This window comes from Nycticebus coucang, chromosome 11 (assembly GCF_027406575.1).
Source record: "Nycticebus coucang isolate mNycCou1 chromosome 11, mNycCou1.pri, whole genome shotgun sequence".
Lineage (NCBI taxonomy): Eukaryota > Metazoa > Chordata > Mammalia > Primates > Lorisidae > Nycticebus > Nycticebus coucang.
This window is the reverse complement of record NC_069790.1, coordinates 15,737,296-15,753,432: the sequence shown is the minus strand read 5'-3', so window position 1 is coordinate 15,753,432 and position 16,137 is coordinate 15,737,296. Positions and strand designations below refer to the sequence as shown.

At 35.8% G+C, this 16,137-nt stretch overlaps 1 protein-coding gene and 1 non-coding gene across 5 annotated transcripts in view; both read left to right on the top strand.

The window, feature by feature from the left end:
• The window catches only part of SUGCT (succinyl-CoA:glutarate-CoA transferase), a 966,251-nt gene that overhangs the window by 187,761 nt on the left and 762,353 nt on the right, over nucleotides 1–16,137 (top strand). The window lies entirely within an intron of this gene.
• Nucleotides 11,731–11,837, top strand: LOC128560520 (U6 spliceosomal RNA). The gene has a single exon (XR_008373018.1). It is a non-coding gene; the product is annotated as a U6 spliceosomal RNA (small nuclear RNA).

Genomic DNA, 16,137 nt, shown 5'->3' with positions numbered 1-16,137 from the left:
ATTTTAGTTATTATTTTTATTGACAAACTTTTGAATCTCAAGCAAGTATAGTAATCTGAAATTCATCTTTTGTCTCTAGATACACCTGTATTTCTGCTTTTCTTTTTTTACTTTATACTTTTTAAAAACAATGTTGTTGAAGTATTGTATATAACAAAATTCTCTCTATTTCAAGTAACAACTTAATAAAATTTAGTGAGTTCTGCAACCGTTATTGTATATCAAGTTTTTTTTTTTTTTTGAGACAGAGCCTCAAGCTATTGCCCTGGGCATCACAGCTCACAGCAACCTCCAACTCCTGGGCCTAAGTGATTCTCTTGCCTCATCCTCCCAAGTAGCTGGGACTACAGGTGCTTGCTACACCACCTGGCTATTTTTTGGTTGTTGTTGTCATTGTTGTTTGGCAGGCCCTACCTGGGTTCAAACCTGCCAGCTCTGGTGTATGTGGCTGGTGCCTTAGCCTCTTGAGCTACAGGTGCTGAGCCTGCATATCAAGTTTTAAGATGAATACCCATGTTATCACCTCTGGTCTGGATCTTACCGATCAGTCTGGGTTGGACCAGTTTTGAGTGGGGAGATATTTAGGGCTAGGCTGACTCATAAGTCAGGGCCCATTATGTCTTCTGTGGACTCTAAGATTTGTAGGTTCTTTCCTTCATAAAAACATTAAAAATTATATTTTATAATTGTAATGGTATAAAATGATTATAATTTATTGCTATGTGCTTATTATTATTAGATTGACTTTTTCTTCTGATTTTAAAAGAAATTAAAATTAAAATATTTCTATCTAATCTTAAAGTGTTGTAGGCCTTAGACATTGTGCCTACTGTGCCTAATTAATAAGTCAACTCTAGAAGAATTATCTTGAGAAAAGCATATAAATGTGCCAAATCAGTGAGGAAGGACAATTGCTTAACTAGGGAGGAGGTGGAGGTTGAAAGCTGAGATTATGCAGGAGTGTGAGTAGAGGATGGAAAGGTAGAGGGGCAGCTTTATCTATGACCAAGAGAGTTGGGAGATTTCTTTTGGGGGAGACCCCTTTGAGGAATTCTTTCCCTTTGAAGGAGAGAGAGAAAAAAAAAAAAAAGAGGGAAATAGCTCAAGAAATCAGGTAACAGTGATTTTATATTTGTACCTCCCTTTTTTGAGGAGCTTATTCTATTCTTGCTTTAAAGGCCCTTTTTAGCCTAATAAACCTAAATTACCTGTGGCCAATTTTTTCTTTTAAAGAGATGAAGGGGGTCTTGCTATATTGCCAAGGCTGGACTTGAACAATTGGAAGTGAGCTCAAGTGGTCTTCCTACTTCAGCTTCCCAGGTAAGTGGAATACAGGCATGCATCACTGTGTTGTGCTCTGTAGCCCGTATTTAATCCTTGTCCAACTTCATTCTTTAATCAGCATTTTCCCTAACTAAGATACTCTACTGCTGTATTTAAATTTACCAAATATTAGTGGGGTATGGTGGCTCACATCTATAATCCCAGCACATTGGGAGGCTGAGGCTGGTGGATTGCTTGAGCTCAGGAGTTCAAGATCAGCCTGGGCAAGAGTGATAGACCTTGTCTCTACTAAAAAATAGAAAAACTAGCTAGGTGTTATGGTGGGCACCTGTAATTCCAGCTGTTTGGGAAGCTGAGGCAGTAGGATCACTTGAGCCCAAGAGTTTGAGGTTATTATGAGCTATAAGGCCACAGCACTCTAGCCAGGTGACAGAGTGAGACTGTCTCAGAAAATATATATATATTTAGGGGATACAAATAGATATTAACATTTATCCTGGGTTCAATATGAATTTTAGGATTTTTTTTTCTACTTCAGTGAAAAATATCACTGAAATTTTGATAGGGATTGCATTCAGTCTGTGGATTGCTCATAATTAATTATAATAATAATAACAGTTCTTCCAATTTACAATTTGAGCATGGGATATCTTTTTACTTATTTGTGTCTTCTTTCATTAATGTTTTATAGTTTTCAATGTATGCATTATTTATCTCCTTGGTTAAATTTATTCCTAGTATTTTATTTTTTCAATGTTTTTAAAAATAAGATTATTTTCTTGGCTTTTTTTGGGGGGGGTGGATAGTTCATTGTAGTGTGTGGAAATGCTACAGATTTTTATAGATTAATTTGGTATCCTGTAACTATACTGAATTTGTTTATTAGTTTTAACATTTTTTTTTGATGAAGTTTTTAGGGTTTTCAACGCATAAGATCATGTTGTTTGTACAGAGAGACAATTTTACTTCCTCCTTTCCAATTTGGATGCTTTTTATTTCTTTCTCTTATCTAATTGCTCTGTGTAGGACTTCCAGTGCTATACTGAATGGAAGTGGTGAGAGTTGGCAGCCTTGTATTGTTTCTGTTCTTAGAAGAAAAGCTTTTAGCTTTTCACCATTGAATATGATGTTGGCTGAGGGCTTCTGATACTTTGCTTTAATTGTGTTGAGGTATAGTCCTTCTATACTTAATTTGTTGAGTTTTTATTATGAGAAGAGGTTGAATATTGTCAAATGCTTTTAATGCATCAGATGAAATGATCGTATGATTTTTATTCTTCACTTTGTTAGTGAAGCTGAAGCAATCTTGAGCAAAAAGAACAAAGCTAGAGACATCAAACTTTCTAATTTCAAAGTGTATTACAAAGCTATAGTAATCAAAACATCATGATACTGGCATGAAAACAGACATACATAGATCAAAGGAATAGCATAGAAATCCCAGAAATAAATCCAAACGGCTACAGTCAATTGATCTTTGACAATAGTGCCAAGAACCTACAATGGGGAAAGGACAGTCTCTTCAATAAATGGTGCTGGGAAAATGGAATAGTCATAGGCAGAAGAACAAAATTGTACCATTATCTCACAATATATATAAAAATTAACTCAAAATGTGTTGAAGACTTAAGCATAGCTAAACCTGTTAAAGTATTAGAAGAAAACGTAGGAAAAACCTTGACATTTTTCTGGATGGTTATTTTTGGATATGAGTATAAAAGCAAAAATAGACAAATGAGATTGCATCAAGCTTAACAGCTTTCACACAGCAAAGGAAACAATCAACAAAGTGAAGAGATAATTTATGGAATGGGAGAAAATATTTTCAAACCATATACCTGATGGAGGTTAATATCCAAAATATATAAGGAACTCAAGCAACTCAATAGCAAGAAAACAAACAACCCCATTAAATTGGGTAAAAATACCTAAATAGACCATTTCCTAAAACAAGACATATAAATAACCAATCGGTATATGAAAAATGTCCAACATCATTGATTATCAGGGAAATGCAAATCAAAAATCACAATTAGTATCACCTACATCTGTTAGTATGACTATTATAAGAAGGACAAAATATAAGAAATTTTGGTAAAGATATGGACAAAAAGGAATCCTTATTCACTGTTGTTAGGAATGTCAATTAGTACAGCCATTATGGAAAATGATATGAAGGTTTCAATAATCTCATTTCTGGTAATATATTCATAGGACATGAAATCAATATGTTGAACATATATCTGCATCCCCCATTATTCACAGCAATCAGATTATGAAATCAACCTGTGTCTATCATTGGATGTGTGGATAAATAAATGTGGTATATGTGTGTGTGTACATGTATATTTATAGCACACATGTACATTGTACATGTACCATTAATGTACAATTAAAAAAATGAAAAACAAAAATCATCAACTAAAGCAAAATAAATTGAAAAAATTATCTGATTTTAAGAAGAGCAGTTAGGAAGGTAAAGACATACCCCAAAAAAAAAGAAAAAAGAAAAATCACATGACTTACAAAGAAACTGTAGAGAATTTTACATGCTCTATTATTTTATGTTATTGTTTTATGGTATTAGTTAGATTAGCTGCAAGTTGACTTCAATACAAAATGTGGTTTGTTGTCTTTTTAAAGAAGATTGAGTGGATAGAACTGTATTGGGATGATGCTTTAGTTTTTTATAACTGAAATCATTAATTATATTCATGGGCATTACATATTTTTAGATGACATGAGTGACAAATGATGAAAATCAGGTCTTTTAACTTTTACTAACTCATAATTACTACAGGGAGAGTATTCAAAAGGAAAGAAAGAATAAAATAGGAAGACAAATTTTATGATGATCTAATTTAATTATCTTATTAGATACTTTAAAATAATTTGGTATTTACCAAGTTGTTTTAAATGTTCTGGGAAAAAATAGAAATAATTAAGGTCAAGATATAAAAGAAATGGAAAGAGAAAGATGTATTGGTGTTGGCATGTATTTCCTAAATTGAATTTTTTTTTTTAATTGCTACTGAATCTCATTGTGTCACCCTTGGTAGAGTGCTGTGCTGTCACAACTCACAGCAACCTCAAACTCTTGAGCTTAAGCGATTCTCTTGCCTCAGCCTCCCAGGTAGTTGGGACTACAGGTGCCTGCCTCAATGCCTGGATTTTTTTTTTGTTTTGTTTTGTTACTGTTGTCATTGTTGTTTAGCAGGCCTGGGGACGTTCAAACCCTCCAGCCTTGGTGTATGTGGCTAGAGCCCTAACCACTGAACTATGGATGCCGAGCCCTAAATTCAGTTTGTTTTTACGGAATATAGTAGAATAATGAATTTCCTTGACCATTCCTAAAACTGGATTTAACAGTATTAGAATCACCTATATTCTCTACTACCTGAGTTAGAAAAATTTATTTTTGTTGCTGAGTTATTCAGTTCCACCTTCATCTTTGTAATTTCAGGGGTCAGAAATTTTATGTAGAATAAAATGTGGGATGTAGTAATCACATCCTTCTTTACTGGCTAATTAATAATGATTCTTTACTTACTATAAGATATGGACTTGTTGATTCCTATTGGATGAGGTCTATTTGGTCTCAGCTATTTTGCTCTTATTGTAGCTAGACTATCAGTAAACCACTAGCATCAAGTATTGTGGCTCAGAGTTAGAAATAATTCTAGGACCATTAATTCTTCATAGAATGGATAGGAGGTATAATGGTGAGTAATTTTTCATGTTTATAATTATTTTTTAGCCTAGAGTCATTACATACCAGCAATTTGTAATAAGACCCTAATTAGCTGGAGTGCTTAGCAATTTGGATATTATTTTTTATTTATTTTTATTTATTTATTTTTTGCCCCAAAACATAAATAATAATTATTTTTTTTTTTTGTAGAGACAGAGTCTCATTTTATGGCCCTTGGTAGAGTGCTGTGGCATCACACAGCTCACAGCAACCTCCAGCTCCTGGGCTTAAGTGATTCTCTCGCCTCAGCCTCCCGAGTAGCTGGGACTACAGGCGCCCGCCACAACACCCGGCTATTTTTTTGTTGCAGTTTGGCTGGGGCTGAGTCTGAACCGCCACCCTCGGCATATGGGGCCGGCACCCTAGTCACTGAGCCACAGGCGCCGCCTAAATAATTATTTTTAATGTATTAGTTTCTTATAGTATATAAAAAATGTGGAATTACAAACCAAAGTGACAATAATACCAGCTGTTATGCTGATAATTGCTTTTGAATATGGTATTCTCTTAAATCAAAAATAGAGTTATAAACTATTGTTACTGTAATTGAGATCTTCATTTCTTTGTATAACTATGAGTAACTGTCCAGTGTTCTTCCATTTCATCCTGTAGGATTCCCTTGAGCATTTCTTGCAGGGCGTATCTAATAGTGATGAAATCCCTCAGCTTTTATTTATCTGAAAACATCTTAATTTCTCCCTCACTTTAGATGGATAGTTTTGCCAGATATAGAATTCTTGGTTGTCAGGGTTTTCTTCTGGCATTTTGAATTTGTAGCTGTGTACATTAGTGCAATCAAGGGGTACAATGTGCGGGTTTCATATACAATCTGAAATATTCTCATCAAACTGTTCAACGTAGCCTTCATGGCATTTTCTTAGTTACTGTATGTAGGCATTTGTATTCTGCATTTAGTAAGCAATCTGGATATTATGGTTGATTTCATTTTCTAGATGACTGTTAAAGGTAATTATTTTGGTTTCAACCTTTGTCATAGAAAATCTTCTAAAATGCTTTAATTTACTTTCATATCATGGTAAATGCCATATACTAAATATATTTTCATCTTAGAGGTTATTATTATTATTTCTACATACTGATTTTCACTTAGACAGTAAGAAATTATGTTGCATCTGCACTAGCGGCATCCATCCATCCATCCATTCTTCCCTCCTTTTCTCTTCCACATCTGTAATATGGTAGAGTATATAATAAATGATATGTGAGCCAGCAAGATGTTTGACCCATGAAGCTTACATAGTAATTGGGGATATAGAAAATAAAAAAATAATAAGGAAACATATCGTTTGATGTAGAAAACAAGGCACTGTGTTCGATAGACTGGTTAGGAAAGGAATTAAAATCTGGGACATGAGAAGGACCCTGCCATGTAACTAGCTGTGCCAAGATTATTCCAGATAAGAGGGAACAATAAATATATTGGCACTAAATCTGGTCATTTATTAATAGTCATCTGAACACTAAATGTGGTACATAATATGGAATTTCAAATAATAACTCATGTGTATAGTTAGTAGGTCCAGTTGAAATTAGAATCAGTAACAAACTTTTTTTCTGGGTATTGACCTAAACCAATAGAGCAGGAATTGAGTTCTGGTGTTCTGATCAAATGGTAGTAAAAGCAACACAAGACTCCAAACTGTTTTAATCTTTTTGCCACTTAGACTGACTCGAGGCTGGTATTGAGAAGGTTGAGATGGTTTGGAAAAAGAATGGTTTGATTATTAACAATATCTGCCAAGGTACAACATTAGGAGAGTGCTACAAATCAGCTGTCCTTGGAGTAGATGCTCCATTACACAGACTGTTTACACTCTCCAAAGGTGAATTATTGTGATCAGCACTGAGCAATGGAACTTAACTTGATGACTATATACTGATCTTGTGTCTTGTAACCTTGTTGGGCTTATTTATTAGTTCTAAGAGTGTTTTAGTGGAAGATAGGATTTTTCATATACAAGACCTCATCATCTGCAAATTGAGATAGTTTTACTTCTTCCTTTCCAATCTTTATGCATTGGATTTCCTTTTTTTTTTTTTTTTTATTAAATCATAGCTGTGTACACTGATATGATCATGGGGCATCATTCACTAGCTTCACAGACCGTTTGACACACTTCATCACACTGGTTAACATAGCCTTCCAGGCATTCTCTCAGTTACTGTGCCAAGACATTTACATTCCACATTTACCAAGTTTCACATATACCCTTGTAAGATGCACCGCTGGTGTAATCCCACCAATCCCCTTCCCTCTACCCACCTCCCCCCTCCCTCCCCTCCTTTTCCCCCTTCCCCCTATTCTTAGGTTGTAACTGGGTTATAGCTTTCATGTGAAAACCCTAAATTAGTTTCATAGTAGGGCTGAGTACATTGGGTACTTTTTCTTCCATTCTTGAGGTACTTTACTAAGAAGAATATGTTCCAGCTCCATCCATGTAAACATGAAAGAGGTAAAGTCTCCATCTTTCTTTAAGGCTGCATGGATTTCTTTTTCTACATTAATTTCCCTGGGCAGAACCCCAGTACAATGTTGAATAGAGGTGGCAAGAGCAGTTATCTTTTCTTGTTCCTGATTTCAGGGCAAAACATTTAGTCTTTCCCCATGTGTATGATACTAACTGTTCTTTTTTTCCTAGATAGTCTTTATCAGATTGGGGAGGTTCCCTGTATTCTTATTTTAAGTAATATCTTACTTATTACTTTATTTAGTTTGTATCCCTTATTCTGTAGGTATGTTAGTTGGTTATTGATTGATTAACAATTGACATGGATTTTTGTGTAATTTATTGAACCAAATTATCAATCCTGGAAATAATCTAACTTGGTCATGTTGTATAATCCTTTGCCTGTGTTGCCATATTGTCAGTATGTCACTGAAGAATTTTTGATCTGTGTTTGTAAGGGCTATTGGTCTGTACTTTTTTTTCCCTGTGATATTTTTGTCAGCTCTTTGTATTTGGGTAATAGTTACCTTGTAGAATGAGTTGAGAAGCATTTCTTCCTTTTCTAGTTTTTGGAAGAGTTTGTGAAGAATTGGTACTAGTTCTTTAATTGTTTGGTAAATTTCATCAGTGAAGCTAAAAAAAACTGGGATTTTTTAAAATTTTTAAGTTTTGTGATTACTAATTCAATCTCTCTTCTTATTGTCTAGTTAGTTTTTCTATTTATTGTTTAGTTTCAGTAGTTTGAGTCTTTCTGGGAATTTGTCCATTTTATTTAGAATGTTTAATTTATTGACATAGTTGTTCAGGGTATTCCTCTGTAATCCTTTTTATTTCTGTAAGGTCAGTAGAGGTGTTTCCTCTCTTTCATTGCTGACTTTAGAAACTTGAGTTTTCTCTTTTTCTTTATGAGTTTAAATTAAGGTTTATTAATTTTTTAAAATGATTTATTTTCTCTATGGATTTTATATATTCTATTTCATTTATTTCCACATTTATCATTTATCATTAATTCCTTCCTTAGGTCAGTTTGAGTTTAATTTATTCCTTTTTTTCCCAGTGTCTTAAGGTAGAATGTTAGATTGTTAATTTAAAACTTAAAAAGATATTTATTTTTTAAGTATTATCTACCCCATTTCCCCAAAAATAAGACATCCTCCGAAAATAAGACCTACTTACAGGACCCATAAGACGTCCCCTGAAAATAAGACCTAGCGCATCTTTGGGAGCACACCTTAAAATAAGACACTGTCTTATTTTTGGGGAAACAGGGTAGCAGTATTTTCAGCTAGAAATTTTCCTTTAAGAACCGATTATCTTGAAGTATTTTCTAATTTCTCTTGTGATTTCCTCTTTGATACAGTGGTTTGTAGGAATATATTGTTTAGTATTTACCTGTTTGTGAATTTCCTAGATATTCTCCTATTATTAATTTCTCACTTCATTCCACTGTAGTTGTGAATATTATTTGTATGATTTCAGTCCTTTTAAATTCGATGAGGCTTGTGTTTTGCCTAACCAATGGGTTATGCTGGAGGATGTTCCAGGTGTACTTGAGAAGAGTATGTATTTTGCTGTTCTTGGGTAGAATGTTATATAGAGATCTGCTATTTAGGTCTAATTAATTTATATGTTAACACTATATATAATATTTCAAGTAAGTATCAAATTATTTTCCAAAGTGGCTGTACTATTTCAAAATCCCACCAAAAATTTATGAGGTTTCCAATTTCTCCACATCCTTGACAAAACTTGCCATTCTCTGTCATACTTTACTTAGTGGGTGTGAGGTGGTTTTGATTTTCATTCTTGCATTTCAAGTCTTCTTTTCTTGTAGATTTTCTGCTTAGTTGTTTTATCCATTATTATAAGTCAGATACATGTATTAAATGTCCATCTATTATTGTTGGATTTTTTGTTCTCCCTTGAAATACGCCACATTTTGCTTTTTGTATTTTGGAAGCCGTTTTGTTAGGTACATATATGTTTATAATTAAGTCTTCCTGATAGATTGACCGTTTTGTTATTATAAAGGGTACTTCTTTGTTTCTAGTAGCAATTTTTGTTTTAAAGTTGATTTTATCTCATGTTTGTATATACTTCATTTATTTTTTTGGTTACTATTTTCAAAATGTATTAGTCTGCTAGGGTAGCCATTATAGTCTACCACATACTTGGTGGCTTAAACAGCAGATTTCTTTTCTTTCTTTTTTTAAATTTTAAAATATGTATATTTTTGTAAACTAGAAATTGTCATCAGAAAAATATTATGAAATGATTGTCAAACTAACTTCTGTATTAATGCCGGGGTTCATGGGTCTTAAAACTGAAGACTGCTCCTATTTCTACTCCCACAGGAAAATGGAGAAAGGTATACATATAACAACTAGGTCATCATTTATAGTTCTAGTTGCTAAGAATTTTGTGCAAAACAGCTGCGGAGGTCATTAAGATTTCAGTACCTTGATCCCTTTCACAAGACTTTCTTTATTATTAACACTATTAATTTCTCAAAACTCACATATTCAGAGTATGAAAGGCCTGACATATCTTGGAGTCCAAACCAGGACTTCTCAATATTTTAGTCCTGTCACCTTTTTTGAAACAGGATGAGTTAAAAGTACTATTAAAGCTTTCATCAGGCTCAGGTATATTTTGGTCTTGCATTCAAACTAGTGTAGGATCCGTGGCCTAGTACCCAAACATTTATTGACACTGATAGAACTGATACTATCTTTAGGACAGATTAGGGGTGTTCAAAGGACCTCAATTCCTGATTGAGCTGTAGAACACTCAATATACTGTAGAACCTCCATAATTGACCCCCTCCCTACATTGACCACCTCAAGTTGACCTAATTTTCTTTTTTTTTAAATTTTCTTTTATGGCTGGGGATTCATTGAGGGTACAGGAAACCAGGTTACACTGATTGCATTTGTTGGGTAAAGTCCCTCTTATAATTGTGTCTTGCCCCCAAAAGGTGTGTCACACACCAAGATCCCCACCCCCCTTCCTTCTCTCTGCTCTTCCCTTTTTCTAATCCCCTCCCTCCTCTGTCTGCTCTCCCCTTCTCCCACCCCTCACTGTGTACTAGATCATTATTGTCCTCATATCAAAATTGAGTACATAGAATTCATGCTTTTCCCATCCTTGTGATGCTTTACTAAGAATAATGTGTTCCACTTCCATCCAGGTTAATATAAAGGACGTAAAGTCTCCATATTTTTTAATGGCTGAATAGTATTCCATGGTATACATATGTCACAGTTTGTTAATCCATTCCTGGGTTGGTGGGCATTTAGGCTGTTTCCCCATTTTGGCAATTATAAATTGAACTGTGAGAGATTCATTTTCTTATGGTTCTGGATGCTGGAAGCCTGAGATGAAGGTTTTGGAAAGGTTGTTTTCTTCTCAGGGCCATGAGGGAATGATTTGTTATATGGTTAGGAGATTAACCATACCCGATTAGGTAATACCCTAATGACCTCATTTTAATTTAATTACCTCTTTAAAGATCCTGTCTCCTAATACCATCACATTTTGCAGTACTGGCGTTAGGACTTCAACATGTGAATTTTTGGGGAGGACACAATTCAATCCATAATACACAGAGTATCTTTTTTTCTTTTTTTTTTCCTTTTTCTTTTTTCTCTCAGTCTCTTTGTGTATTTGAATCTTAAGTGTGTCTCTTATAGACAGAATATAGTTGGATAATTTTTCAAAAATGCATACTGCCAAATTTCTGCTTTTTAATTGGAATGTTTTGTCTGTTTAATGTAATTACTAAGGTAGAATTTATGTTTGTCATTCTGGTATTTTTTTATATGTCTTAATGTCTTTTTTTGCTTCTCTGTTCCTCCATTACTGCCTCTAAAAATAAATAGATATTTTCTAGTGTACCATTTTAATTCCCATTTTTCTTTTTAAAATATATATTACATAATATATATTTTAATGTAATGTATGTTATTCTCTTAGGGGTTGCCTTGACAAGGATTATAATTAGCATCTTAATCTAAAGAAATCTAGCTTAGATTAATAGTATGTAAAAACTTTGTTCCAATACAGCTTTGTTCCTTTCCCTCTACTTTTTGCCGTTATTATCATACAAATTACAACTTTATACATTGTATGTCCATCCACACAAATTTACAATTACAAATGTTTCTCAACTTACAGTGGGGTTACTTCCCAGTAAACCCATCATAAACTAAAAATATTGTAAGCCAAGTGCTGGCTTTGGCAGTACATATACTAAAATTGGAATGATAGAGAGAAGATTAGCATGGCCCCTGTGTAAGGATGACATACAAATTCGTGTTGTGTTCCATATTTTTATCACCAAGATATGGAATCCACCAAGTGCCCATCAACTCATGAATGGATTAATAAACTGTGGCATATGTGTACCATGGAATACTATTCAGCTATAAAAAGGATGGAGACTTTACATCTTTTGTATTAGCCTGGATAGAATTAAAGAACATTTTTCTTAGTAAAATATCAGTAGAATGGAAAACCAAATGTCCAATGTACTCAATACTAATATGAAACCAGTACATGAACAAATGCACACCCCCACAAGAAAAAAAACACAATTAAACTCAAGTGGAGAGGAGGAGAGAGAAGGGAGGAGGAAGGGATATGGGTGTGCCCTTTCCTAACAGACACAATATAAGGGTATATGGTACACCTCCTGTGTGAGAGACACAACTACAAATTGGACTTTACCTAACAAACACAAACAATGTAACTTAATCATTTGTACCCTCATATTAATCTGACATAAAAAAATAGAAGTTGAAAATGTTTTTGATTTATACTTTCAACTTGTGAAAGGTTTATGTGGATATACCCCATCCTAAGTTGAGGAGCATGCTGAATGTGTATTGTTCTTGCATCATCGTAAAGTGAAAAAATCATAGTGAAGGTATCATAAGTTGGGGGCTGTCTATATAGTTGTTTTCAACTCTCTTTTAAATCAGGTAGAAGAAGAAAAATTTATAAATAAAATGCATTTATACTGTCTTTTATGTTTACCTGTATAGTCAGGTTTAATGATGCTCTTTATTTCTTTGTGTGTACTTGTTTTACTGTCTAGTGTTTTTCTTTTCATTTCATTCTGAAGGATTTCTTTTGGTATTTCTTGTATGGTAGATTTGCTAGCAACAAATTCTCTCATTTTTTTGTTTATCAAGGAATGTCTTAATTTCTCCCTTAGTGTTTTTTTTGAGACAGAGTCTCAAACTGTCACCCTAGGTAGAGTGCCATAGCATCATAGCTCAGAACAACCTTCCTTACTCTTGGGCTCAAGTGATCCTCTTGCCCCAGTTTTTCTATTGTTTTTAGTAGACATGGTATCTCACTTTTGCTCAGGCTTGTCCTGAATCTGTGAGCTCAAGCAGTCCACCTGCCTTGCCCTCCCAGAGTGCTAGGATTATAGGCACAAGCCACCATGCCAGCCCTCTCTCCTAGTTTTAAAGTGTAGTTTTTGCCAGGTATAGGTTCTTGGTCTAGACCAGAGGTCCTCAAACTAGAGCCCGTGGGCCACATGCAGCCCACCAAGGATATTTATCTGGCCCGCGGGTGTTTTTGCCACAGCTGCCTGTCCTGCTCAGTAGCCTATTCATCTCGGGATGCAGTGCACATGTGTGGAATGTGCGCCGCACTCTCCAACACCCCTCCTTTTCTCTGTCTTGGGTGTGATGGAACTAGTCACCAGCTTGCCTATGCAGAGCCTGCTGCTGCCTGAGGACCGCGGTAAGAACAAGTTAGGATTTTTTTTTTTTTTATTTTGTAGTTAGTAGGGTCTTTTTTTTTTTGCAGTTAAGAGGGGCCTTGTTTTCCTGAAGTTAGGAGATCTTTATTTTTTTGCAGATAGGGGGTGCCTTTTTTCTTTTGAAGTTAGGAGAGCCTTTTTTTTATTTTTTTTGTAGAGTGCTGTGGGGTCACAGCTCACAGCAACCTCCTACTCTTGGGCTTAGGCGATTCTCTTGCCTCAGCCTCCCAAGGATCTGGGGACTATAGGCACCTGCCATAATGCACAGCTATTTTTTTGTTGCAGTTTGGCTGGGGCTGAGTTCGAACTCACCACCCTCGGTATATGAGGCCTGTGCCCTATCAACTGAGCCACAGGTGCTTCCCGGAGAGCCTTTTTTTTAAAAGTTGGTTAGTTGGTTGGGGGTGGTTTTTAGTGGGGGTTACATCACAGTGATAACGCAAATAGTCAGCCATCAGTGCTAATGCAAATTGTCAGTGCTCAGAGGTAATGCAAATGGTCAGCGCTCAGAGGTAATGCGAATAGTCAGTGCTCAGTGGTAATGATAATTGTAAGTGCTCAGTGTTAATGCAAATGGTAAGCACTCAGTATTAATGCAAATTGTCAGCGGTCAGTGTTATTGCAAATGGTCAGCAGTCAGTGTTAATGCAAATGGTTAGTGCTCGGTGTTATTGCATGGGGGCCCCAAACTGGTAATCTGCCTAGGGCCACATGGGAACTTAATCCAGCTCTGCAGACAGCTGAGGACTAGAAACCCAATTTAATTGGCAGTAAGTACATTTATATTCTGATTGCTATTCAGTTGTGTATGATGTTGTATGTTGTGTGCTGTGTAAGCCCTGGTTCACACTGTTGCCATCTCTGAGCAGTGCGATTAGATTTGGAAGAAAAAAAGAAGGCATATGTGCCTTCTTTTTTCCTTCAGTGGAATCTGATCACATAGGTCTTCTCACCCATGCGATCAGATTCCTGTGTGAGTTCACAGATTGCAGTGCGGTTTGCACAGGGTAGTGTGTACTGGAAAGGTGGTGGAGGAACCGGCTCTGTAATTGTGCTGGTTACTGCACCGCACCAGTGTGAGCCTGATGTAAAAGCGGACTTCCACCAATATGGGCACTGGTGAGGCTGAAATGATGTGGACTGGCAAGACTGCATTGATGGACACTGATCAGACTGCATTGATGGACACTGATCAGACAGCATTGATGGGCATTGATCAGACTGCATTGATGGACACTGGTCAGACTACATTGATGGGCACTGATCAGACTGCGTTAATGGGCAGTGCAGTCTGTATGTCTCTGTGCGGGCAAAGTTATTACTGGTGTATTGTTTTTGTAGTGCTGTATATAAATATTGGTATTTTACTAATAGCAATTTGGAATCCCTAGGAAACATTTCTTGTAGGATATCAAGAAAGAGAAAAATTGAGTCAGACTGTAGGATATTCAAAGAACAGTGGACTTATGATTACTTTTTCATGCAGTACAAGGAAAGAGCTGTGTGTTTGATATGCCAGAATATAAAGTCTGTGTTCAAAGAAGACAATTTGCATCGACACTATCAAATTCAACATAAAGATAAATATGATAGTTTGGTCGGAGAAGTGAGAAAAGATAAAATATTAAAACTGAAAAATACATTGACAGGTCAGCAAAATACTTTTGTGAAGCAGAAGCAGCTAAATATTTCATCACTGCGAGCAAGTTTTCAAGTTGCCAAGCTAATAGTGTGCACTGGCAGACCATTCGTGGAGGGAGAATTTGTTAAAGAATGCCTTCTTTCTGTTGCCAAAGAGATATGTCCAAAGAAGGCTGATTTATTTATTACAGTGAGTCTTTCAGGACCTACAATTACACAAAGGATTGAAGAAATGGGAGACAATTTGCATCTGCATTTGCAAAACTCCACATAAAAAACTTTCCTATTTTTCCTTGGCACTCAATGAAAGTAATGATGTTTGTGATTCTGCACAACTTCTAATTTTTATTTGTGGGACGAATGACTATTTGGAAGTCACAGAAGAGCTTGCTCCACTGCAAAGCATCAAAGGAACAACTACAGGAGAGGATATCTGTGAAAAGGTTTGCCAAACTGTGAATGGTTTGGAGCTGTACTGGGCTAAACTAGCCAGTGTGACAACTGATGGTGCTCCTAGCATAGTGGGGTCTAAGAAAGGAGTAGTTGCTGAGGTGGCACCTGTGGGTCAAAGGAGTAGGGCACCGGCCCCATAAGCCAGAGGTGGTGGGTTCAAACCCAGCCCCGACCAAAAAACAGCAAAATAAAAAAAGGAGTAATTGCTCGCATTAACCAAGAGATGGACAAACATAACCATTCTCATCCAATAGCCATACACTGCCTCATTCACCAACAGGCGCTTTGTAGTAAATCACTGAAGTGGGACTCTATTATGAAAATTGTGGTATCTTGTGTTAACTTCATTAGAGCTAATGCACTAAACCACAGACAATTTCAGGAATTTCTTATCTGAGCTAAATGTTGCCTATGAAGATGTTCTGTACCACACAGAAGTCTGTTGGCTGAGTCAAGGGAGAGTTTTAAAACATTTCTATGCCTTACTTCCACAAATTACAGCTTTTCTGCTTTCAAAAAACAAAGAAGTACCAGAGCTCAATGATGCAGAATGGAAATGGCACCTTGCCTTTCTGACAGATGTAGGAGAGCTACTCAACAGTTTCAATGTGCAACTTCAAGCAAAAGGGAAGCTCATCTGTGATATGCAATCACATGTGAAAGCATTTGAAGCAAAATCAGGCCTCCTCATCAAACAAGTGAAGGAGGAAAATTTCTGCCATTTCCCCACAACTCAAAATCTGTTAGCAGAAAATCCATTGGTT